This window comes from Cryptotermes secundus, unplaced genomic scaffold, assembly GCF_002891405.2.
Source record: "Cryptotermes secundus unplaced genomic scaffold, Csec_1.0 scaffold1356, whole genome shotgun sequence".
Lineage (NCBI taxonomy): Eukaryota > Metazoa > Arthropoda > Insecta > Blattodea > Kalotermitidae > Cryptotermes > Cryptotermes secundus.
Window position 1 is genome coordinate 291,108 of NW_019731598.1, and position 25,850 is coordinate 316,957.

Genomic DNA, 25,850 nt, shown 5'->3' on the forward strand with positions numbered 1-25,850 from the left:
TGTTAGTGTTGAGGTTCTTACAGGGGTCACTATGAATAGCACTTGCATCTGAGACGTTACGCTGTGTTGTCCAGAAGAAATTCGCTGTTTCGAAGTAACATACTGCCTCCATTTTCAGGAGATTGAAGTAAACGTAGTATCTGACCTGCATATGAGGCAACCTAAAGATGTAACAGTACGTTCCTACGAAAATTCAGTTGACATGCCTTAATACAGTTCAACGGGGACTCACTGAGGATATTAAAAAAGGTGAATGTAAATCTATACCTGTAATAGGCCGTGGAGATCCATTGGGTTATGAGACGTCGAAGCTCCCACATATCCTAGACAATCAGCTCACAGATGGCGGTGAGATTGTCAGCCATACGCGCCGGCCGCCCTTTACCCCCCAGGAAGATCCCTGGTACTCATTTCTGTTAGAGGCTGAGCCGACCCCAAGGCCATAGTTCGGCTGGAAGGATTAGGTCAATTGAAACATCCGTTGATCTCATCGAGAATCGAACCCGCAAAATTCCGGCCGGTAGTATAGCGCCTCAACCAACTACGCTACCGGGTGCCCCAGAGGATATGAAAACTGTTGTTAGAAGAACAGGGAGGATCAGATGTGGGCGAGTTTCATCTGGTTTAGGATTGAGAAGTTTCGGGCTGCTGTGAACACGGTAATGAACCTTCGGGTTCTATAAAAGGCAGATAACTACTTGACTACATGAGCCACTATCAGCTTCTCAAGAAGGAACCTCTTCCATGCGTTTGTAGTTTATTTAACGACGCTGTAAAGCGACTCAGATTACGTAACGTCGCAGTCGAATGTTAAGTTATCCCGAAGTCATGACATCCGTTTTCGAGTCCTGGACCTGTGATCTCCCGAAGAGGAAACAAGCATGCTACCCATTCGACAGCAGCGTTCAGTCGGTAATGCAGGTGGCGTACTTTCGGCATGACGAATATAATTAATTAGGTAGAGAGGAATCACAAGGAAGCAGAGTGCTGCCAAATTAAATGTATCAATTCTGTTCAGGGCCGGTCACGGTAGCCGAGCCGGCTAAGGCATGTACTGTCTTCGCTCGCTTGGAAACCGGGATCGTGGGTTCGAATCCCACTCAGGGCATGGATGTTTAGTTTCTGTGTGTGCGTTTTTCTGTGTTTGTATACAGGTAGAGGCCTTGCGACGAGCTGATGACCCGCCCAAGGAGTCCTACCGAATGTGTAAGATCTAGAGAAACCGAAGTGAACGGAGAAGTTCATGGAGGTAGGCCTAGGCCCACTGGGGCTGTAGTGCCAAGAAAAAAAAATTGTGTTCAGAGGCGAGATTGGAAATCACGGCCCTACGCGGGATTTTAGAGATATCAGTGTATTTAGTAGAGACGGGGCTATTCAAGGAAATTACATTCTGAAGAAGCCGACGAATTACGGAAGCATAACATGCTTAAATATGTGCTTCAGAATGATCTTATTTAAAATATCTGCCCTCCTAACAACTTCTATCAAGCAGGTTGGCTTAGCGGTAACGCTTTAGACTCTTATGCTGGAGCTGTTCGCTTCTACGAGGGTCGTACTGAAAGTCATGAGCAACAATTTTTTGTAAAGTAACATGCTTTATTATTGACAGGCCAAATACACCACCTCAATCTACAGACCTTTCTTTATTCTTCCACATAATCGCCACTTCTGTGTACACATTTCTCCCAGTGTTCTGGGAGTTTGAAAATTCCCCTTCTGTAAAATTCCGTTCCAGCCATCCGAAGATACTGACGCACTGCATTCTGAATTGCCTCCCTTGTCTCAAAACGTTGTCCACGCAGCTGATCCTTCACAAATCCGAAAAGATTGTAGTCGGAGGCTGCCAGATCAGGGCTATAGGAGAGGTGTGGAAAAATTTTCCACCCCATCTTTGCAATTGCTTCCAATGTGAGGCCTTCGGCGTGGGGGCCAGCGTTGTCATGCAGGATGATGATGTTTCGTCCCGGACGTTTATCGCGCAATGTAAGACGGAGCTTGTGCAGCGTCTGGACATAACGAGCAGCATTGATGGTTTGTACAGGTTCCAGGAATTCGGCCAGAATAAACCCCTCTGCATCCCAGAAGACTGTGCCCATCACCTTCGCAGCTGATGGCGCTGTCTTTGTCTTCTTTTTTGATGGAGAATGCAAATGGTGCCATTCCATTCTCTGCCGTTCCGTTTCAGGCTCGAAATGGTGAATCCAGCTTTCGTCACCTGTCACAATACAGAGCAAAAAATCATCGCCTTCGTGTCGATATCTCTGCAGCAGTTCTGAGGTGATGGCTTTTCGCTGACCTTTGTGGTCTTCGGTCAATAACCGCGGGACCCAACGAGCACAAAATTTCCTATAGCCCACGCTTTCAATCATCTCCTGTACTGCACTGTGCCCTATTCCAAGTTTTCGGGCTGTTGTGTCCACAGTCACACGCCTGTCATCTTGAATGATCTCATCCACTCTTTCCTTGTTGCGTTCAGTTGAGGCTGTTCGAGGACGACCGCTCCGAGGCTCATCTTCGATGCTGGTGTTCCCATCTTTAAAATGTTTCACCCATCTTCGATCACTGCTCGCACCCATGCACAAACTTCCATAAGCACGCTGAAGTCTCTGGTGAATTTCTGCAGCAGCGATTTCCTCTTTCACAAGATATTCGAAGACAGCACGCTGGCAAAACGACATATGGTTGTCTGCCATTTTGTTAGGAGTAATACTGGTCACGTGATGAAAGCTATAGACGTCACAAGACACTCAGGGTTAACACAACAGCTGGTTCTACGTACCACCATACTCTCTTTCGTCTGCTGTTCCCAGGTTGCATGCAAAAAAAAAATGTTGCCCATGACTTTCGGTACGATCTACGTATATCTATCGTGGCTCGGGTTCTTCGTGGTTTTCCTCAGTCCATGTACGTAAGTGCTGCCTAATAAATGGACACATTTTCTGATTTCCTCAGACGGCGAGAAGTTTGTGACTAGGCACACGAAGGATCTATAGTTATACACGCTTACACCACAAAATACTAGTGTATGCAAGTTATGCTTGAGATAAGCAACGACAGGCCTGTTGTCCTTCACGTAAAAATGTCATTGTTTGTTGCTCAACTTTAACCAAAATTGAACTTTTTTGACAAAATAAATAAGAATTCCCATTACCAAATTTAATGAAAATCCTTCAACTATCTCTCAAGCTATTGCACGATTAAAGTTTCATGACGAAAAAAAGAAGAAGCGTTTATGCCAAATTTCTTTCCGAACGAGAAAAAAATATGATTTAACTCCGTACAGTTCCTCTAAAAGTCAATCGACGTTTCGGGAGAACCTATCCCCATCTTCAAGCTTAAAGAGTGATCGGAACAAGAAACCGGTATAAAGCAGGCAACAAGCTTGCAAAATGAAGGTAGTATATTCCTTAAAAATGTCGGTTGATTTTAACCGGAATGAACTTGAGTTATGTCCCAGATATACTACCACAGTCAATACGTTCGTGGACTGGACGCAAAGTGTCGTTGCAGTGCACTACAGCGGATAGGTTGAGGCACGATATGAAGCCCTATTAGTTCATCTCTTGTCACAGTAATAGGCAGTTGTGTGCAAGTAGTGTAAGTAGAACTACTTCCTCTATTGTGAACTGCAGTTAAATGAAAATGGCGGAAAACGAAAATATGACACTTTGAACAACGGGCAAACATGAAGTTCTGCCAAAAACTAGATAAATCACATTGCGAAACGTTTGGCGTAGGAAGAATTGGCTGTTGCTACACGACAGCGCCCCTGCACATCGCTCTGTTCTTGTCCAAGGAGGTCGTCAATGCCACAAGAGACGCCGTACGGAAATTTCCTGCCAATATGTTTCAGCAATGTTTTCGGAAGCTATATCAACGTTGGCAGACTTGCATAGCGGCCAAAGGCAACTATTTTTAGGGCCGATGTGGATCTGTGTAAATGTATGTGAATTACCTTGTAATATGATGCGATAAAACCACAGTCCACGAACTTAATGACTCTACCACGTATAAGCACCGCTGTGAGAATATCAAATCCTATATAACTTTGCTATTTTTGGTTATTTAACGATGCTCTCAGTATAGAGAATACATGGCGTTGGTGAGAAAATGATTAATAAGTATGGAGCAGTGTTATGGAATGAAATCTGGAAAAGGAAATCAAAGTACTCCGAGAAAACTGTGCCTCTTCGTTCACCTCAAATCCCATATCACCTGAGGTGGAATCTAATTGATAAAGAAGAGGACAACATATTTATTTTTAACAACAAACTTGATTTATGTTGAAGTTTACGAACTCCCTTCAGTACAGTAATGGAAACAAATGTGTTAGATTTACTGAGTTATTGTACCAGAGCATATTCCAGGAACAATAACATTCGCGACATGAATTAATCTCCTGGGTCGCCATTTTCAAGTTGCTGCGTTTACTGTGCCGTTGGCATAGAGTCCAAATTATATTTTTTATTAATCACAAAGGCGGCATTACCAATCTTTCCAGGAAATTCCTCTGTGACGTGTATATGCAACAGATACAATCTCTGAGGAAAGCTGTACACGTGTGTCTATGGCTCTGTTGAGTGTCATGTGTCATCCATTTTAACTTCTGTAATTTGCATCAATCAGGCAGAGAGTGTAGAAGGGGGAATGTAACGAAAGCGTTTCGAAATCAGTTAACTGTTTTGCTGCAAGATTACTGAGATATGTGGAATATGACAAAATATTTCTCCTGAAGAAGGGCACGCGGTAGCGTAGTTGATTGAGGCAGTTTGTTACAAGCCGGAAGTTCGCGGGGCCGGTCACAGTAGCCGAGCGGTCTAAGGCATGTACTGTCTTCACTCGCTTGGAAACCGGGATCGTGGGTTCGAATCCCACTCAGGGCATGGATGTTTAGTTTGTATGTGTCGTTTTTATGTGTTTGTGTACAGGTAGAGGCCTTGCGACGAGCTGATCACCCGCCCAAGGAGTCCTACCGAATGTGTAAGATCTATAAAAACCGAAGTGAACGGAGAAGTTCATGGAGGTAGACCTACGCCCACTGGGGCTGTAGTGCCAAGGGGGGGAAAGTTCATGGGTTCAATTGCTAATGAGGTCACTGGATTTTTTCAATTGATCTAATCCTTCCAGCCGCCCTATGGCCCTGGGGTCGACTCGACCTCTTAACAGAAATGAGCAACAGGAATCTTCCGGGGGGGTAAAGGGCGGCCGGCGCATTATGTTGACAACCTCAACGTCATCTGTGAACCGATTGTCTAGAAAATAAGGGAGCCCCGACGTCTCACAATCCTATTGGCCTCCACGGCCTTCACACTGAAGATGGAAATAACAGGCAGATTACACAACGTTGTATCTGTATAGACAGTAATCTTCAGTTAGTTAATAATACCGCTCCGCTTTCTCTTCGTGTTATAACGGCCCCGCGTCTCTGCTGCAACTAATCATTTCTCCCAGTTTATCATATGGAGGCGTCTTTATCTGCCCTGCCATTCGGGCGTCGTGTGTTTGCTACAGTTCTACCTCCGTTGTCTTGTCACGTGCCCGCCTGTAGAGACACATCACTTCGCACAAAACGACTAGTGATTTACAAGCGGGGCTCCTCTATATTTCTTAACTCTTTTATTATTTATTACATTGTTAAAATTCCTTTCCTTCCACAAGACATTTCAGGGAGACGGTTATTCTTTCAGTGGAATTTTGTACAACATCTGTAAATCACCAACTCTGCTCTACTCAATTTAAGTTACTTCAGAGAGCGTTCAGAGACAATGAGACCGCTCAGTATATCGCTCAACAGTCTCTACCATATCGCTTTCCCAATCATCGTGAGTTTGCGACAATGAGACCGCTCAGTATATCGCTCAACAGTCTCTACCATATCGCTTTCCCATTCATCGCGAGTTTGCGACAATGAGACCGCTCAGTATATCGCTCAACAGTCTCTACCCTGTCGCTTTCCCAATCATCGCGAGTTTGCGACAATGAGACTGCTCAGTATATCGCTCAACAGTCTCTACCCTGTCGCTTTCCAAATCATCGCGAGTTTGCGACAATGAGACTGCTCAGTATATCGCTCAACAGTCTCTACCCTGTCGCTTTCCAAATCATCGCGAGTTTGCGTACGCGGGGTTCGAATACCGATCGGTTCTGCTGGTTCGGACTTCGACCGGAGGGTCCTCAGACTGAGACAGCAGGTTCCTCTGGAAACATCGGTAACCTGCCAGGCTACACGGCGTCACGAGTGGGGATAGCTCAGTCTGTATAGCGAAGAGCTATGGACTGAACGGCTGTGCTTCTATTCCGGGTAGGGACAAGATTTTTATCCTTTCCACGTTATCTGGGGCTCACCCATCCTCCTATCCAATGGGTACCTGGGGCGCTTTCCTTTGAGGTAAAGAGGCCGGGGCGTGAAGCTCACCATTCACCTGTACCTAGTGCTGAGGTCAAGAATGGCGGAGCTATACCTCCACTCCCCTGTGTCTTCATGACATAGTGCTTAATTAATTAAGCACAGGGATAACGTTGCCTTTATTACACAGCGTCAGTGTTCATAATCAACGTCATGAAAACCTCAAACTTCGCTGCAATTTAGTAGATTAGTCGCGCGTGAAAGACGTGGCACTCACAACAAGCTACGAATGCATTGCCTGAATAGTCACCGATAACTGAAAATGGCTTCCTTCCGTCTTAAGACTTGACTTGAGGGCTATACGCAGTTTCTTTTAATATTTATGACAGCTGCAGCCACCTGCTCACTCTGGTTCCTCGGTCGCGGATTTCTTTACACTGAAGATGGAGGCGATATATTCCTCCGAAACATCGGTTCACACAAGATCTACACGGCGCAATATCCCAGAAGATGGCATTCCTCATAGTCACCCGCCGTGAAAAACTCAAATCTTACAGATTTATGTATGTTTTATCATGCATCAAATCTACAACTAGATTCATATTTATATGATGTGTTGCGTGCTGTATATGTATAAATATGTAACGTTTCTGTCGGCCTCTCTCTTCTCTTCCCTGTCGTGGACCTAACAGGGAATTTCCTATGATGGTACGAAATTGACTCCGCAATTATGCCAATACGCACGGACCCAGGGTTGTTAAAGCGGTGTGTAAATATTGCGGTTGAATTATCGGATGGATTCGCAGCCTTATTTCCCATCTGGTTTTAATATTGTCAGTAAACTATACTCCCTTCATTTGACTGTGTTTCCTTCCTTTTAAACCTGTGATACTCACACAAGAAAGGCAGCCATTAGGCCTACACCACGGACAAATCTGCGTGCTATAATATAAATACTGTGACATGTAAACCCACTGCCAAGTTACAGCTCTGTAAATACGCGACAATACAACAACCGTTGCTAGGGAACAGCTCTGTAGACATACTGAAAGAAAACATGAAATAATGTAAGAGATGTTTTCTGTGCGATCCGTGCAGGGGCCATATAACGAGGACTAGTGGTTCATTCTGAAGCCTCAAACCCGTGTGGAGGCGGGCTCGAATACCTCCACCGTGACCGTGCGAATCGTAGGAGACGACGAAAAGGAAAGTCTCAAATCTGAGACAGTAAAATATGGTAGCGAGTCCCAAGGGACTCGGACCCGAGAAAGACTGCGCTGGCAAGGACCAGGACCATATACAAAAGACAGACCCGTCCTATCGTCAGAGTGGCCGCCCAAAAAAACCAAGACCGTAACTGTCAAACAGTAATAAATATCTGGTCATGAGCCCCAGATGGGGCTCGACACCAAGACTTACTGACAGAAGGTCAGTCGCATGTGACTTTGACTTCGACTTTTTCTGAAGGCTCCTAGAGCCGCCAGAGAGTAAAATATGGTCATGAGTCCCGTGGGACTAGGAACCATGGATCACTGCTGGCAAAGGCCAGCAGCAACTTAGCAGTCAGTCAGTTAGTTGAGAGCTGCAATTGTGAGAGGCAAGAAGCTAATAGTTGAGGCTGGGGACAGTTCGGAAACCCAGAGGAAGAGGAACGTCAGCCGTTGAAAGCCGCTGCCAAGCAACGACTAATGAAGACTGATAAGATTTTATGTGTGCTGTAGTTACAGTGATCTTGGGAGTGTGTAACTCAGAGAGACTGTCGTAGTTATTTGTAGTCAAAAGTTGTTTATAGGCTCAATAAATCCAATTACCAATCCAAACCACGTCTATAATGACGTGGCAATATTTTCTATTATTGCGTAAACTTTTTTATGCTAGTATTAATTTAATATTTTAAATACTATTTACTGCTAATCACCGCAGCCACACGGGGACGAAGAACAAGTAAATCTGTAACTATGTTGTATACCAGTATACATTGGTATGTTTATGCATCCAGATTTAAGAATTCATTCATCTGTTTTATGAAGCATACTTCGTTTATCATTCCTGGACAATGCAACTGTGACTTAAGTATTCAGATCTTAATTAAAGACTAATTTAAAATGTGCCTCATCTCATGTTGCGTAACATCTACGATAAATTTCCATCTCATAAAGGTTACCGACCGGGGCGAAGGGAGACATAAAAATTAAATCAAGAAAAAATAAAAATAAAATATTAACGCGTAACATTATTAAAATAAACCTGGTTGTATTGAAGTCAAATTATTTCTCATGTCCATTACGGCGTTGGGAACTTCGCGTTGAGAACAGAATATATATCTGTTGGTTAGTTTGAAAGGTCGAACGTCTCGACGTGGTCCTGCAGGGGAGAAGTTGGAAGGGGGTGAGACACATAGGCGGAGCCTGCAATCTGACGTCGCTATGGAAACCGTCACCAGCTACCTGCGTCTCTTTTGCAATCAATCAACGAACAGCAAACTCCACCCTGTCTGCTTTCAACTCAGGCGAAGGCTTCTACGAACCAACTTTTCCGATATCTTGGGTCATCTAAGGTCAGAGCAGAGCAGAGATTTCTGTAGCAATGTAAGTGGAAGTAAAAGCTGCCCTCCAATCACCGATACTGTACAAGTTAAACCTTACAAACCTGACACTTCGAAAAATTCGACCTTTACAAAAACTGTTATAGTTACTATAGGATTCTGACGATGGTGTATAACACACTGATATATTGGGTTTTTGGACTTTATCCATCGTCCTGGTTTTTAAGATAACTAATAAAAACACGATGTTTCGGAAACTGGATCTGTTTCCGTCCCCAGGTGAAGGAAAACGCCTATCTGTTGGGTCCGTTAGAAAGAGCTAGCCTCAATCACTGGATTGGGTTTTTGAACTTTATCCATCGTCCTGGTTTTTAAGATAACTAATAAAAACACGACGTTTCGGAAACTGGATCTGTTTCCGAAACGTCGTGTTTTTATTAGTTATCTTAAAAACCAGGACGATGGATAAAGTCCAAAAACTCAATATATCAAAAACTGTTATATTTGATAGCACGTGACGTCTATGGAAAGTGTAATGTCAAGAAATGTCTGGAACAAATATTTCCTCTTATTTTCAAGTTCTTACACATTATTTACCCGTGACTTTGCAATGCCTTGTCTTTGCACTCTTAAAAAATTGTACTGGAAATTCTAGAGTCAAAGAAGCATATGGTTTATTTAGCTACTCTGCGAACATCGTGTCTGATGGTAAAATAATAATAATAAATTAAGTAGAAAGGATTCTGAAGAATGCGTTCATGTCCTGGCAGAGGTATTGCACCTGAATTTGCGTAGAGGGAACGAGGAAAACACGAAACTCAGGACATTCACTAGCCTTGCCTAGATTCGAAAGCGGCAGTTTGTTGTTCAACACTGTTGCAGTATTAGCAGCAACATTTGAATTTATATTTACATTTATTTCTTAAATGCAGCTGCAGTGCTTCAGCCTAATTGTGTTCGTGCCTCAACGTACGAGCGATGACGTAACATGGAAGGGAACTGATTAGAGCAAGAAACTTTGTTTCCACAGACCCATCGACAGAAAACTTTGCTTTCTCTCTATTGATCTGAAGCCCTTTGGACCTTGGTCGTTTTTTTTTTCAGTTTCTTACTCCTATACACAGTCAGTAGCACTCCTTGGATGGGGGATCAGCCCGTCGCAAGACCGCTACATACAGAACAACACAAAAATAAAATAAATGCACTCAGACATCCATGACTTGAGTGGGATTCGAACCCACGATCCCAGTGTTTGAGCGAGCGAAGACGGTTCATGTCTTATACCGCGCTGCCACTGTGATCGTCTGACAGAAAACTAGGTGCAGGATTGAATGAACTAATTTTCCATTAAAACTTCAAATAATGAAATACCATGAAACTAATCATTTATATTAATTAAGACTGACTATACACAATCGATCGGGGCACGCGGTAGCGTAGTTGGTTGAGGCACCATGCTACAAGCCGGAAGGTTAAGGGTTCGATTCCCGATGAAGTCATTGGATTTTTCAATTTACCTAATCCTTCCAGCCGCACTATGGCCCTAGGGTCGACTCAGCCTTTAACAGAAATGAGCAGCAGGAATCTTCCTGGGTGGTAAAGGGCGGCCGGCGCTTAAGGCTGACAACCTCACAGCCATCTGTTGAGACGATTGTCTAGAAAATGTGGAATCCTCGTCTCACAACTATATGGACTTCCACGGACTGTTACAGAGATAGTGTGACATGACGCCTGAAACCAGAATAGTCCATTGCTAGACAACGGCTCGCTAGGCACTAATCCGCTGCAGCGGATAAGCTTGTGGGAAAACCAGACCATTGCTGCGGAATTAACACACGTTTCGTAGCAACGGATAAACACAGACTAATAGAAGAAATGTTGAAGGTAATGATCTCTACTCGGTTCGTCTCGAAGTTATAAAATGAGTCCAATTGGTACGTCGGCCACGTTTGTCCTATTGTACCAGCCCCGGATGATGGACAGTGATGAGTGTGGAGCAGTCGGTGAAATGAGAATTAGCACGGGAAACAGAAACAGTCGGAGAAAACGTGCTCCGGTGCCACTTTGTCCACCACAAATCTCACATAACCTGACCTGGGATCGAACTAGGGCCACCGCTGTGCGAAGCCGGCAGCTAACCTCCTGAACAATGGCACGGCCTAACCTCAGACCTTACTTTATTGCCTCTGTGTGTCACAATGTGGGTTTGGCCGCCAACACAACATATTTCAAACAAACAAATTCAGTATCACTGTATTAACATTGGTTTTATTTAGCGTCTGCTACGTGTTTCGATCTATGTTCGATCATCAGCAGGCAGTTTCTTAAACGCGTGCCTCTTACTGAATTGTCTTAATATGGATCCACATTAGTATTATTTTCCAAATACTTTGATTTACACATCTCGTCATGACACATGTTGTACTTTTGATATTATAGTTAATCCTTAGGGCTAAAATTGTTTAAATTAATGTTTGTGTCTCGCCGATATGATGTCGATTTCCGTGAAGCTTGTCATATATCAGGTGATGATATCTCCAGCCAATCACAGTGGCTGCGCGGTCTAAGGCATGAAGTGTCTTCGCCCGCTCGAACACTGGGATCGTGGGTTCGAATCCCACTCGAGGCCCGGATGTCTGTTTGCGTTTATTCTGTATGTAGGTAGCGGCCTCGTGACGGGTTGATCCGCCGTCCAAGGAGACCTACCGACTGTGTACAGAAAAAGCGGCTAAGGTCCACAAAGGGCTGTAGAACTAAAGACAGATAGATGATGCATTCTGGGATTCATTCTTAATGTTTGTTTTATATCATGGACGATTACTCATGTACAATTATTTTTGCTAGTTATGTACATGTATTTCTTCGTGATGAAGTTATTTTAGAGTGTGTGTTTATGTGCTTCTTTTGTATGGACGTTTTCTTCCTACTACTGAATGCTGTCGCTATGTTGCGGTTCTGTGTGGGCCTGACCCGCGTTAGGCTAAGAATCGGAAGGCCTCGTTTTCATGTAACCGACATTTCCCTAACAGAAGCTCCAAGCAACGGCTTCAGCGTGTCTATATGTCACGGAGAATAAAGTGAGAAGACCTCCGATTATATAAGTCGTTCGTTGTGGCTTTTCTACTTTCAATAATTATTGAAATTCTACCCTTCTTCCTGCTTCGTCCATTCATGGCATCTAACTCTGTCACATTCTTCTTTCCAATTTATCAAGTCTTAGACCCCACTGTTATTGTCAGACATGGGACAGCCATTAAAGGCTACATCGATAAAGTGCTTTGTAGGCACCACAACGGAAGTGATTCCTTCCTGTGCCCTCTCGTCTCAGTAACATGGATAATTAATGATTTGAACGTTCCATTGTGCAAGTGTTTCCTTCCTAAACGATCAGTCTTTCACAGGCGGCAATTCTAACGGTCTTCTCAGATGTGACGACGTGTAGTCTTGTAAAAAGTTAGCAACACTTCAGAAAAATCTGATTTCACGTTCACAGCATTCTGCTGTTTCTCTGAAAAGTTAATAAAATGTTACCATATTACCATATTCAATAATATTTTCGGCAATGTCACAATTCGCGGTTACTCAGAAGGCGTTGTCGGTTCTTGGATAATTTAACATTAAGAAGCAAACAGTCGTAACTTAACCAAATTTCTCGCCTTTTATGGAACCAGAAGGTTCATAACCATATTCACAACAGTCGCCTATGGTCCCAAACTTGAGCCAGATGAACCCGTACGACACCGGCCACGTTCATAACCATATTCACAACAGTCGCCTATGGTCCCAAACTTGAGCCAGATGAACCCATACGACACCGGCCACATTGGCTGAGGTCTCCGTACAAAATTTTCGGTAGCACCTTGATTATGCCACTGCTACTTCCTTCCAAATTCCTGCATATACATCTATTATCATAGCATTTGACGCCACACAGTCTGTTACTGACAGCCTCGTGCAATGAACATCAGAAAAGAACGTCAATTTACAGAGGTCCATTTAACACTGAGCGTGCGTTTGTTTGCTGGTATCACTGAACAAAAGGCCGCGCCATAGTTCAAGCGGTTAGTCGATGGCTTTCCACCGCGGCGGCCCGGGTTCGATCCCGGGTCTGGTCAAGTGGGATTTGTGGTGGACAAAGTGGCGCTGGGGCAGGTTTTTTCAGAGTACTTCGGTTTCTCCTGCCAATATTCATTCCACCAATTGCTCCACAATCACCCTCACCTATCATCTGGGGCTGATACAATAGGCCAGAATTGGCCACAGTACAAGGGACTTAGTCCCACCCCACTAGCAATAAAAAGAATAGTGGCTGCCCTGCTCACCAAGCCGGACAATTTCCCAACAGGGAGGACAAGAGGGACGAGGTATGTACCACGCATTGAAGTGAAGACCTGAACGTACAGAGGTTTCACAGGAAAGTCTGAAGAAAATACACCACTTAAAATATCTAGGCATTGATTGGAGATAAAGGTAAGGTAAAGCTATCCCTGTAACAGGCCGTGGAAGACCACAGGTTTGTGAGACGTCCAGGCTCCCACATTTTCTAGACTATCGGCTCACAGACGGCTGTGAGGTTGTGAGCCTTACGCGCCGGCAGCCCTGTACCCACAGAAAGATTCCTGGTATTCATTTCTGTTAGAGGCTGAGTCAATCCCACGGCGGCTGGAAGGATTAGGTCAATTGAAAAATCCTCGGGAATTGAACCTGCTACCTTCTAGCTTGTAGCGTAGTGCCTCAACCAACTGCGCTACCGCGTGCCCCTCAGTGGTTGGAGAATATTATTTGAATGCAATGTAGAAGAACAGAAAGGAAGGGTGTGGAATATACGAAATATATATGGATCAGTAACCGGATTTTTAGGAGCATGGAATAAACTTTGAGGTTGTAAACAGGATGGGGGAATTTATTGACTAGCATCCTAACTGTTAAGTTCTTAATGTGCACTCCGCTTTATGATATTACAGAACGCACCCCTAACTGTACAACACACTTCTCGCTCTGTTTTTCCTATTCCTTTCCTGGCGCTATTGTCAAACAAAAACGGGAAGATTACAGATTGCGTCATACCGTGTTACTGTTCACAGATATCTCGTTCCACGCAGAGCGCAGTAACTGAAGTGTAAGAGGTGCGATCAGAAAGCTCAGCTCAAACACCGACAGGCCGTTTTCGTAAATCTCTTGTCATCACATTTGAAGTGTCATGTTCACCAGTACCAATAACACCGAGAATCTTACACGTACGACTTTGGTGATGTCACTATTATAAACGCTGCGTAACAACCATCAACAAATCCAGCACAGGAGGCAGTAATCTGCTGCGCTTCCCTCTACATATCTAGAGGAGCTGAAATAATTGTTTTGAGACGCGTTCACATTTTAGTGATTTGTAGTGGCGCCTGAAGGAATGTAATATCAAGTCTAAACGTAGAGTGACCTTCGGATTCCATTAAAGGTCATTAAGTCACCTACGAACTAACATCAGGTCATAACGTGTTCTTGAAGTAGAAAGGAAGTCATAAGCTGACCGTGGAATTGATAACAGGTCACAACGTGACTTCGGTGTTGACAGCAGATTGTGACCTGGTTTTCGAGTTGTCAGTATGTCATAACATGACCTTCGGCTTTTCAACAGGTCATAGTGCGACCTTGAAATTTATGTTATCGTGAATTCTTGACTTCACAGCAGGTCTTATTAACATGACCTTAGTCTTGACAAGAATTTAAGACTTAGCAGAATGTCCTCAAATGTGCTTAGAACTTGGCAGAAGGTTCAGAAGTGCGCATATGACCCGACAGCAGGTCCTGAAATGTGCTTAGGACTCTACAGTAATTTCTGATATGTACGTATAACCTTACAGCAGGTCCTGAAGGGTGCTTAGGACTAGACAGAAGGTCCTGAAATGAGATTAGGACCTAACAACAGGCCCTGAAAAGAACGTAAGACTTCATAGTATATCTTAAGGCGACCTTCGGTCTTAATAGCAGATCATAACGTGATATAGGATTTCATCAAACACCTGAGCGTGAACTTATGTGTAAGACGTGATAACAAGTTTTAACGTACAAAAGGCTTAACAAAAGCCATAACCTAACATTATTTCTTGAAAAAAGGTTCTTACTAGTCACTTACCAGATAATTTCTTACACTCATTCTACTTGCATTTGCCATATCATCTCATCACCGTTCACTCAGAACCCTTCCAAGATATCTAACGTTTAGTGAGATTTTCTGTTTTGTACGGTTTTAAAAGGATCATCCCGTGTTGTGGTTGGAGGAAACCAATTCTGAAACGTTGGCCTACCTTCCATGACGTCACTAATACAGCAGTAGATTCTTCCAGCAGCTATCTTCAACGCATTGTTAGATGACGTGTGCACTGTGGAAGAACAGAAAGTTTCAAGTTAGTTCCCCTCTTGAACCTGAGAGAATATAAACGAAGCGAACATATCCCTGGCAGTGTAAACATGCTTCTGGAGAATATATGTAAAAATATGAAGGAAGGAAGAACAGAATTTCTAATCGCATCGTACAACGAATTCACAAATTCTTACCGAGCAGGCTGGACAAGCCTGTATTCGGGAGGTGCACGGCTCAAACCTTGGCCGGAACGCCGGCATTTCTGACAGAGGTGTCTCGTGGCTTTCCTCAGTCCCTCCGGGCAAATGTTGGGATGAAAACTCAGTCAGGCCAAGATTAAGTCCTTCAAAATATTTTTTTGTTCATCTTATTTTGGACTGTGTGTAGTCCTGACAGCGATAACGCCGCAAAACAATTCTCCTTCCGACGAAATACAAATTAGTTAAATCTGATAACTCTGTTGTTTGTAGTATCAGTATACTGTTCACATCGCCGCTCTTTGAATACAAAATAAGCGTGAATATTCTGACGTGTTCACTTTTTGTTGTTTAATTATCCTGAATCCGCAAGAAGAACCGGAAGAAGTGTGTTGCCTATTGAGAATAAAATGTGTGTTCATGCTTTCACTGAAACGTTTGTTAGAAATATGGTAAACCCACGTTAGTCCGGTAACAGTTAATCGGGAAGTCGGCAGTCTGACTCGAAACATGCAAACTGGAATATGCTGTTCAGATCTGAGTACATGTTCTAAAAGACACTTGGCATTTAGGAAGGCAGTTGAGTCAATGTCAAAACTTCAGTTTTTTCAAACCTGCATCATTAAGTTCAAAAACAAATACAACTTCTGAGTCTTCTATGGATGAATAAGTATATTTTCTTTTTTTAGTTTTTAAATAAAGTCTCTACAGCGATATTAAATTATTTATTTTCATCAGCACTACTTAAATCATTAAATTTTCCATTTATTCATGTTCTAAGTTTTTTTGGCCATTTTTGCTTCACTAATCCGGATTTCTATTTATCTGTTCTAAGTTTTTTGCTCTTAGGACTTCACTAATCCGGATTATCGCTTAATCCGGACAACCTCTCCCCCCAGTTACTCCGGATTAGCAAGGGTTTACTCTATTTTTTGCTCTGATAAACATTTAGCGAGTTGCGTTCCATACACACGCAGAAACGCATGTAGGTCTTCATGTGAATTGTTTGCTGTTGTTCTCCGATTGTAACATTAATTCGAATGTGCCGTCAAGTTTTAGTAAACATTTCCAGTACCAAATTACACTCAAATGTTATCAGCCGTTTTGGAGTTGACCCATGCGGTCACACCGACACTATGACGCTAATAGTGCATTATCGCGACCTTCAATTTCAAGAGAACAAGGTGCGGCATATTTAAAGCAGGTGATATGTACTGGAAATAGGAGCAGATGACTGAGTAGTAACGGTTTCGACTCTTAATACTTTTCGTAGTTAACTTCAGCCCCTGCAAGTAAATTCAAAGAGAATATTTCGGTGAGGCAATAACCGCTTCCTTCCAAATTCCTTCCAATTCATCAGTTCATCATCCTATATTTTGACATGTGGAAGCCACTTATATTGACCTAAGTGCTAGCCAATCAGCGCGGACCACGGCAGCTCCAACGCCCACTAAAACGACAATATACCTCCTGCACGATAGTCGCAATCGTAGCTAGGAAACATTCATTGCTACGCAACGGCTCAGTAATTAGAGATAGGTAAACATGGTAAAGTAACTGTAGTAACCAGTGAACCTCTACGGTCAGCCCAAAAGCTACGTAGCGTGGGCCGATCGAGAAGATACGGAGATCCAGCGTGGAGGTGGGCCACCCTGTTCCTGGGAGATATAAGTACGGGGACCTTCTCGAATCTGAGACAGTAAAGTATGGTCATGAGTCCTGCGGGACTCGAACTTGAGAATGACTGCGCTGGCGAGGACCAGCAGCAACTGTCAATGACAGACCCATCCTCTCGTGAGAGAGGATGTTACATAAGGATTATAACTGCAAGTGTTCATTTGGAAAATAAAAGTCCTGGTCGTTGGTCTCATGGAGCCTGTCGCCAAGACAAACTGATTGGCGGTAAACCGCCCGTCGCGAAGTAACTCTGACTCTGACATAGAGACAGAAGCGGAGAAAATATTCCATCATCCGAAGCGCTACTACGCAACGGCTAACAAACGCACAACAGACTGAAGCTGGTACGTGTATTCATTACAGCAACAATAAATATTTGTATATAAGTTTGGTTGAGTGAGGCACTATGCTACAAATCGGAAGGTCAAGGGTTCAAATCCCGATGAGGTTATTCGATTTTTTTCAGTTGACCTAATCCTTCAGCCGCACTATGGCCCTGGGGTCGACTCAGCTCCTAACAGAAATGAGTACCAGGAATTAATTAAATAATTATTTAATTAATAATTTAATAATAATTAATTATAATTTTCTTGGGGAGTAAAGCGCGGCCGGCGCGTAAAGCTGACAACCTTACCGCCATCTTTGAGCCGATTGTGTAGATAATGTGGGACCCTCAACGCCTCATGGCCGTATGGGCCTTCACGAACTGTTACAGGGATAGCTTTACTTTTTTTTAATACTTTATAGAAGTTTAATAGGTGGTTGTCTCTTCAAGCATCGACAATCCCACAGACGCTATACAGTGTAACTAGTTGTAGACCGTGTTGCTATGTAAAGATGTAATCCTCATCGCTATGAACAAAACTGCCGTAAACTGTTAAGTAAAGTTATAATGTTATTATATTACGAAATTGCTTAGGAAATAGAGACACAAAGAGTCATGTTCAAAAAAGTTCGTTATCATCTGTAAACTGATTTCTCCCTCTCTCTCTTTATTCCATAGCAGGCTCGTCCCCCTGGGAATTCAGTTTTCTGCTCTTATTTGTTCTCCCCCCCCGCCCTAATTCTTCTTTCAAGCGTTGTAGAACCGGATAAATCCTTTTAGCAAATTTGCAGCATACGCCGCAATTCGGTTCCCCGCCTCAAGACAGAAAATTCATCAAACATTTCATAAAAAATACAAATTAAAACATAAACTGAAATTATATCCATTACCCCTTTCAAGTACAGTGGTAACTAACCTACCACAGGTCTGAACTCTCCGCATTAGTTATAATGAGGCGTACAGGCCCGTTGCTAAGCGGTGACTCTGTAAATAGAACTGTTTCTGTGCAACGGCTCGGTAAAAACGTGCCCGTTGCTAGGTCGAAGATTCTTCATAATGCAACAGTTGGACTACAACAATAGAAGAACTCTGTTTTTATGTGGTTTCTATGTGTCTTCTATCTATAATAATAATAAATAGAGTACTGTACAGCGAAATAGCTGTGTCTCGGAAACCGTTCGGAATAGAACACATGTAATACAATTTTTTGTTTAGAATGACCGATACTATGACCTCCCAGAATACTGACACATTCTGTATAGCGTCGAATTGTAGGATGGCTGGGAACTGGGAATGATACGGAAGGAAGCCCTGACAGCAATGATAAAATGGCTCTACCGGGATATCCGGTTCCCCAATCGAGATTCGAACCGAGTATTATGCAAATACGAATCCAGAGCATTGACGCTAGACCAAGATGATCGACAATACCGCTAAGTTAGGCTACTCTTATATCCTTAATAGAAACCAGGCTTGTAATCTTCCATTATGTTTAGCCAGCAACAGCAGTAACCTATAGTTCCTACCAGGTGACGCTAGTGTTTTCAACTGTGCTTAGGGATTCCTAGATGTATATACGTGTATGTATGTACGTATATGTGTATATACGTGTATGTATGTACGCATGTATGTGTGTATGTACTGTGGCAGATACACCCGTTCCTAGGCACTGGCTCTGTAACCAACAGCCGTTGCTAGGTAATGGCCGCAACAGATCGTAACATGCAACAATGAAGTAACTGGGAAGCGGTGTTCTCTACGCCATACGCGCGACAGCTACACGATACAACAGAAGAACTGTTGGGAGAAGAGTTCTATTTGTGCTCCCTGCCTAGAATTTAGTGCCTTGTGAGATAGTCGTCGGTCAATAAGGGCGTGAATACGGAAGCTGTGGAAGCTACAGCGTTGGAAGCCGTTACCAGGGGATAACCGGTGAACATACAGCAGACTGAGAAGACATGGTGCGTGCCGTAGTGAATTGTAGTGTGTGTGTGTGTGTGTGTGTGTGAATTAGCGATAGTACAATAGTTCAATAAATACTGTAACGGATTTGATCAACGCATTGTCAGGCAACGGCTCCGTGAACACAATCACATACGCAAAAATAGATGAGGCTGTCTCTTCTATGACGTCCGCACGACGCCCAGTGCTGGTAACGGACCAATGAATTCGCAGTCTGACACGTGACACGTATTTTCTGTGGAGTCCGCGGCAAAGAATTATAAGAAGTTCCGGAATAACGGAGAATGCAGTAAAAGACGAAAGATTTATACGTACTGAAGGGAAGCCAGAGAAGGCAATAAAATATAAGAGGCTTGAACTTGGCGTTGGTGAAGCTTATGACCGTTCAAATGACTAAGCTGCCATTGTAGCATACGATACGTAAGTTTGGCATGATCTGCTCTGTAAAGCCTATACTGACAGAGGACTTGTGTGTAGTGCAAAGGGAAGAATTTTCAATAACATGCTATATGTGTGAAATTACACTTGACGTAAGGCCAAGTCTATTCATAAGAGACAAACCCATCTTCTCGTCAGAGATGTTACATAAGAACTATTACCGCAAGAGTTCAGTTAAAAAAAAAATCTGTGATCGTGGGCCTCAAGGAGCCTGGCACCAAGACGAACTGATTGGCGGTAAACCACCAGTCATAAAGTATCTTTGCCTTTGACTTTGAGAGGCAGTCCAGGAGGGCTGAGTTGGAGAGTTCAGTTCTCTACGGGAAGCTGTGAAGAAAGAAGTTAGTTGTAAGAGTGCGGTTTTGAAGAGAAGACTTTATGTGTAATACTTGTAGTGTGTAATTAAGTGAGACTGTTATAGTTCCTGTCTCATACATCGACATGAAACGGAGAGTGAAGACGTTATTTATGTGTTATCACTCATGGAGCTGAGCCCTTCTTGAGAAGCTGCCAAGAAGTTCCCAGCATTTTATGGAACCCGAAGGTACATTACCATGTTCACAAGAGCTCTCCACTGGTCCCTATCTTGAGCCACATCAATCCAATCCATATCATCCCATCTTATCTCTCTAAGATACATTTTAATATTATTCACCAACCTAAGCCTTGGTCTTCCCAGTGGTCTCCTTCCTTCCGGCTTTCCAACTAATATCCTTGCATTCCTCTTCTCCCTCATTCGTGCTATATCCCCTGCCCATTTCATTCTCCTTGACTTGATGATTCTAATTATACTTGGAGAAGAGTACAAGTTATGAAGCTCCTCATTATGCAGTTTTTTCGAACCTCCTGTCACTTCATCTCTCTTCGGTCCAACAAATATATTTATGTGTTATAATTACAGTAATCTTTAGTGTTATAGTTATCGTAATTGTAGTTAAGAGTAGTGAGCATCCAATAAATCGATTAACCCGAAGTCCAGTCTTTAATCACTGATACACGTGACAATACAATTACAAATCCAAACCCCGTGTACAGTCAAGCCATAAAATCGTGACAACACGCTATATAAGCTGACAACACAAAGAAGTCTTGAAAATAATGTTTCAAATTCATTGCTGTACGTTCTAACCGGAACCTCATTTCGACGTCTCGGTGCATTCTACTGTGCACAGGCAAACAATCATGTCGCAGAGCTATGACGTGAGGGAGCTTAGGGCGTGTGTCAACAGAGGGCTTCCTTCCAGCAGAGCTGCACGTAACCCAGCTCAGAGGAGGAATCCGGAGAAAAGGAATCCTCTATTTTTAGAATTGATGTTCTGCAAGTCCCGACTCTGGTATGGCTAAAACAAATATAAATCATTCCACTCTTTAAATGCAAGTAATAAGTTATGGTACCTTCAGCCATAGAATTCCAGACTCGAAGTAATGGCGCAGAACCGGGTGTGTAAGAATTTAGTTTCCAACACGGCTGACTGATGATACTGTCTGTCTAAAAGAGTTCTGAGGGTCCGTCCTACAGGATGGCACATGAATAGTTGACACTTTTCAGTATTTCACAACTTATTCATTGTTCATATGATACGTTTAAAGATCTCGGTTTTAAGAGCCTGGAAAGATGTTTTTCTTCATGATAGCGCTTGTTCAATATAGCCTCCATTTTGTCTGACAACAACCTTACGGAAGAAAGGTCCTTTATATTCAATGTGATCACCAGTATGGCAATTTTGCTTGCCGTCTATCCTGGAAAGGGAATATAGAAACTTTCTATAACCGTCAGTGATGTCTGTGATGTCAGTGATTTGCGTCTCATGATGACGCAACCACAGAAAATATTTTAGACAAAATACAGAAACATGTTCATAATGTACACAATTTCTCTTCTGGTCTGTGATAATGGACAATGATATTATAGAGACGGCATAGAAAACAAAAAGAAAAACACAAAAGATACACAGCAAGTTAATCTCATAGGCCCCTTTTCTATTTCTTTTTTCAAAATGAGGTAAGTAGGCTAAAAATAGGCTTTATTTCGAAGAAGGCCAAGGTTCTTAGAGAACCACAAATGAGTAAAAAGTAAAGTTGTCCCTGTGCTTAAGTAATTAAGCACTAAGCCAAGAAGGAATATGGGGGAGTAGATGTATAGATCCACATTTACTTTACCTTGGCACTTGTTGGAGGTGAGTGGTCAGCTTCACGCCCCTGCCGCTTTACCTCCGGGAAAAGAGCCCCCTGATACCCACTGGATATCAGGTTGGGTGGGCACCAGAGCCGGTCTGGAAGACGTGAAGAAAAGAAAATTCTTGACTCTACTGGGACTAGAACTCCCTCCCTTCGGCCGTCCAGCCCGTACCCAGTGACTATACCGACTGCACCACAACTGGCCAGACATAACAGAATTCAGCTGATATGGGTGCCAGGCCATGAGGGTATCGCTGGGAATGAAACTGCAGATGTGCTGGCAAGAACAGTATCTGAACAGCCGTTCATAGGACCTGAACCAGCTGGTAGCATCTCAGTAGGAGAGTATTGTAGGGAATGAAACCACAGTTCAGCTGGCAAGAACAGGACCTGAACAGCCTTTCATAGGACCTGAACCAGCTTGCGGCATCTCAGTAGGAGAGTATTGCTGGGAATGAAACCGCAGATCAGCTGGCAAGAACAGGATCTGAACAGCCGTTCACAGGACCTGAACCAGCCTGCGGCATCTCAATTGAAGTTGCCAAGAAAGCGATCAGGGACTGGACAGATAGAAATAAAAAAAACCCCACTGGGAATCCACAATTGGACTCAAACAGGCAAAAGGATTTATATCAGGACCCTCTGCCAGAAGAACGAAGGCCCTGCTGAGATTAAACAGAGATCAATTGAGATGGATGGTAGGAATACTTACTGGACACTGCCACCTAAAAGGGCACCTTTTCAAACTGGGACTGACCCAACCTGTGAAGGGTGCCTACAAGAAGATGAATCAACCGCACATACCCTATGTGATTGTGTGGCCATGATTTCGCCACGTGGGTCAGTTCTTCATGGAACCAAGTGACTTTTATGACGCCCCCATAAATAAAGTCCTACATTTCATTCGAAGTGTAGGATTAATAAAGGGTTAATCCAAAGGGGAAGCACAATAGATCAATGAAGGTCGCGGTGCGTGGGCCGGATTTTATGGCCCACCCCTCATACTCATACCGACAACACTATCCCAGCTCCCTAAAGTCAAGGAGTAAGCAAGTAAAAACTGGATTTTTAAACGTGTATGATTTAGACGAACTTCTGGCTTCAAACATTTAAAAGCAGTGGGGGTCACTATGCAGATCCTCAGCAAGAAACAAAAGAGACGGGTGCTTTTCCGAGCTGCAAACCGATAAATGCTTCGTCACCTTCCCATGAAGCGCGAAGCCTGCCCACCGAACCGAGCCCTGTGCTTCAGATGCACGAGCGAACGTGCCTGGCTGCAATTGCATGTCAGCACAGCAAGCAAAGTTAGTCATACTGAGACTTCAGAAGGCACCGGAAGGGCCACGCGTCGTACCCACACTGTCACCAGCAGATGCATGGACAATTATGGTGATTCTATGACGTCACCACAGTGCTCATTCACGACGAAATTTCTTCATTATTGATACATCACACCCACACTCTTGCAACTGCTACTGGTGACGGGTCGTGAATATGCAATCGATATGTCGCGGTGAGGTTATCGACAGCCAAAGTGTTCTGTAATTTATAGTGATGACGTCATATCGAATGTCAATAACCTCGCTAGCTATTAAGAGGGAAGAGCTGAGATAGCCCAGTCGATATAACGGCGAGCTACAGGTTTGACGGCCGGGGTTACATTCCCTGCAAGGGCAATATTTTTTCCTCTGCTCCACAAAGTGTAGACCAGTGTTTCTCAACCGCCGGGCCCTCGTCTTATGAAGAAAGAATTTACCGGGCCGCGGTCTCGCAAATTTGAGAACCACTGGATTCTGGGGCCAAATCAGCCACCTAACAAATGGGTAACGGGGAGTCTTTCACCGGGGGAAGGGGAAAACGTCTGAGACCTGAATTTTACCACTTCCCTCGATCTAATGCCGAGGCCAAGAATTGTGGAGCTATGCCTTCACTCCCCACATACGTCTTCATGGTGTGATGCTTAATTAAGCACAAGGAAACTTTAGTTAGTTACTTGTATATGCCCAGATCTCCCAAGTAGTCTAGTACATTTGTGCAGAAATATCTCAGTTGTAAGAGCTCTGAATGGTCACTGAAATGGTTAAGCACAATCTTCTCACCGCAAAGTCTCGGGTTCAATCCCACGTCACTTCATATTAGATTTGTGGTGGACGATTTGGAGAGATTTTCCTCGAGTCTCTTCAAATTTGCTTTGTTACTTATCACTCTATGAGCTAACTCATCCATCGCCTTCTGTGTGCCCCAGAGTCTTCGGGTGTTAGCTATATGGTCATTTAGTATAAATGATTATAGACGGGATTTTAATTGGTGAATAGATTTATGGACAATTTGCGGGTCCTAACTACAAATATCTATAGCACTAACGCTTTTTCACATTTTACAGTTCACTGGAGCGCACAGTCTAGTGTTCTCAGTATGTTACTAGACGTTTCCTGGTGACGGTTCCAACAGTGGCTATTCCTCTGCCTCCGAGCTCAAACCTTCTCTTCACAGACTCGTACAGAACTGACTAAGCCGTAACCTTGTCCCCTGCTTATAAAATCTCGGCATGGGCCACATAGAAAATACAGCTCTTTTGTTGCTGCTTTCGTTTCTATTGCTGCGGAACGTGTTTACCGAGCCGTTGCCCAGAAACGGCCCTGGTACATCCATCTTGCGGTCGTTGCATAGCAACGGCTCTACGCGCTACAATATGAAGCAATGTTTGATTAACGAAAAATATTTACAAATGTTTGTAAATTCATCTGCAAATAATGTTTCCGATTTTTCAACCGTCCTGTGTAATGAATGAAGCTAAAAAGTTTCTCCTTGCACTTTCAACTTTTTTTCAATATCTCTGTGACACTCCAATCTCTTTGTCTCATAATCGACACAAATACTATCGATTCCTCATTATCGTAGCCCTTTGTTTAGTGAAATTATTACCGGGTTGTGGGAAAAAAAACAGCTGAGCAGACTTGGTCAGGCATGAGACAGTTTATTACGTAATGGGCTGAGAGGGTTGCCTACCACGATGTGTTTCCGTTTCTTACAGAGAGGGTTTTGTCTTCTTCAATACCAAGCATTAATATTTGTCGCAAATGTAACTGAAATTGATAGCTTTTCCTCAGGCATCCCTAGTCTCTCCAACCTGTATAAATATTCACTGAAATTCGTCTGTTTCTCTCAAACGGCGCGGGCCTAGAAATAAATTGCTTAAGACAAAAGATGTTCCCGTAAAGAGATACTTACTTACTTGCTTATGTAGCTGAGCCCTTCTTGAGGAGAAGCCAAATCTGCAGCTAGTCAAGAATTTCCCAGCATTTTATGGAACCCGAAGGTTCATTACCGTGTTCACAAGGGCCATCCACTGGTCCCTATCCTGAGCCAGATCACTCCAATCCATACCATCCCATCCTATCTCTCTAAGATCCATTCTAATATTGTCCACCCACCTACGCCTTGGTCTTCCCAGTGGTCTTTTTCCTTCTGGCTTTCCCATCAGTATCCTGTATTCATTCCTTTTCTCCCCCATTCGTGCTACATGCCCTACCACCTCATCCTCTTTGACTTGATCATTCTAATTATAATTGGAGAAGAGTACAAGTTATGAAGCTCCCCATTAACCGCAGGAAATGGTTACTAGAATCGAAGTCAACTTCTCCCCGTTTCTGCTTTCCTAGGAAAGTCATTGAGACCTTGACAACGCTAGGATTGGGAAACGAGAGCACTAGCATGTAATCCATTCATCTGTAATCTGTAAAGACGACAGGCTCACAGTCTCTTCCAAAACAGTTCCTCCACTTGATGCGATCTAGAGCTTTCTCCTTCAAATAAAAATATCC

At 43.4% G+C, this 25,850-nt stretch overlaps 1 protein-coding gene and 1 long non-coding RNA gene across 2 annotated transcripts in view; one reads left to right on the plus strand and one right to left on the minus strand.

The window, feature by feature from the left end:
* LOC117282547 overlaps positions 1-25,850 on the minus strand; it is a 266,690-nt gene that overhangs the window by 180,524 nt on the left and 60,316 nt on the right. Inside the window, exon 2 of the long non-coding RNA XR_004513324.1 lies at positions 15,194-15,268. This is a non-coding gene — a long non-coding RNA (uncharacterized LOC117282547). The remainder of the gene's footprint in view (positions 1-15,193; positions 15,269-25,850) is intronic.
* The window catches only part of LOC111867265 (microtubule-associated protein futsch), a 272,255-nt gene that overhangs the window by 165,458 nt on the left and 80,947 nt on the right, over positions 1-25,850 (plus strand). The gene's annotated exons all lie outside the window — the stretch shown is intronic.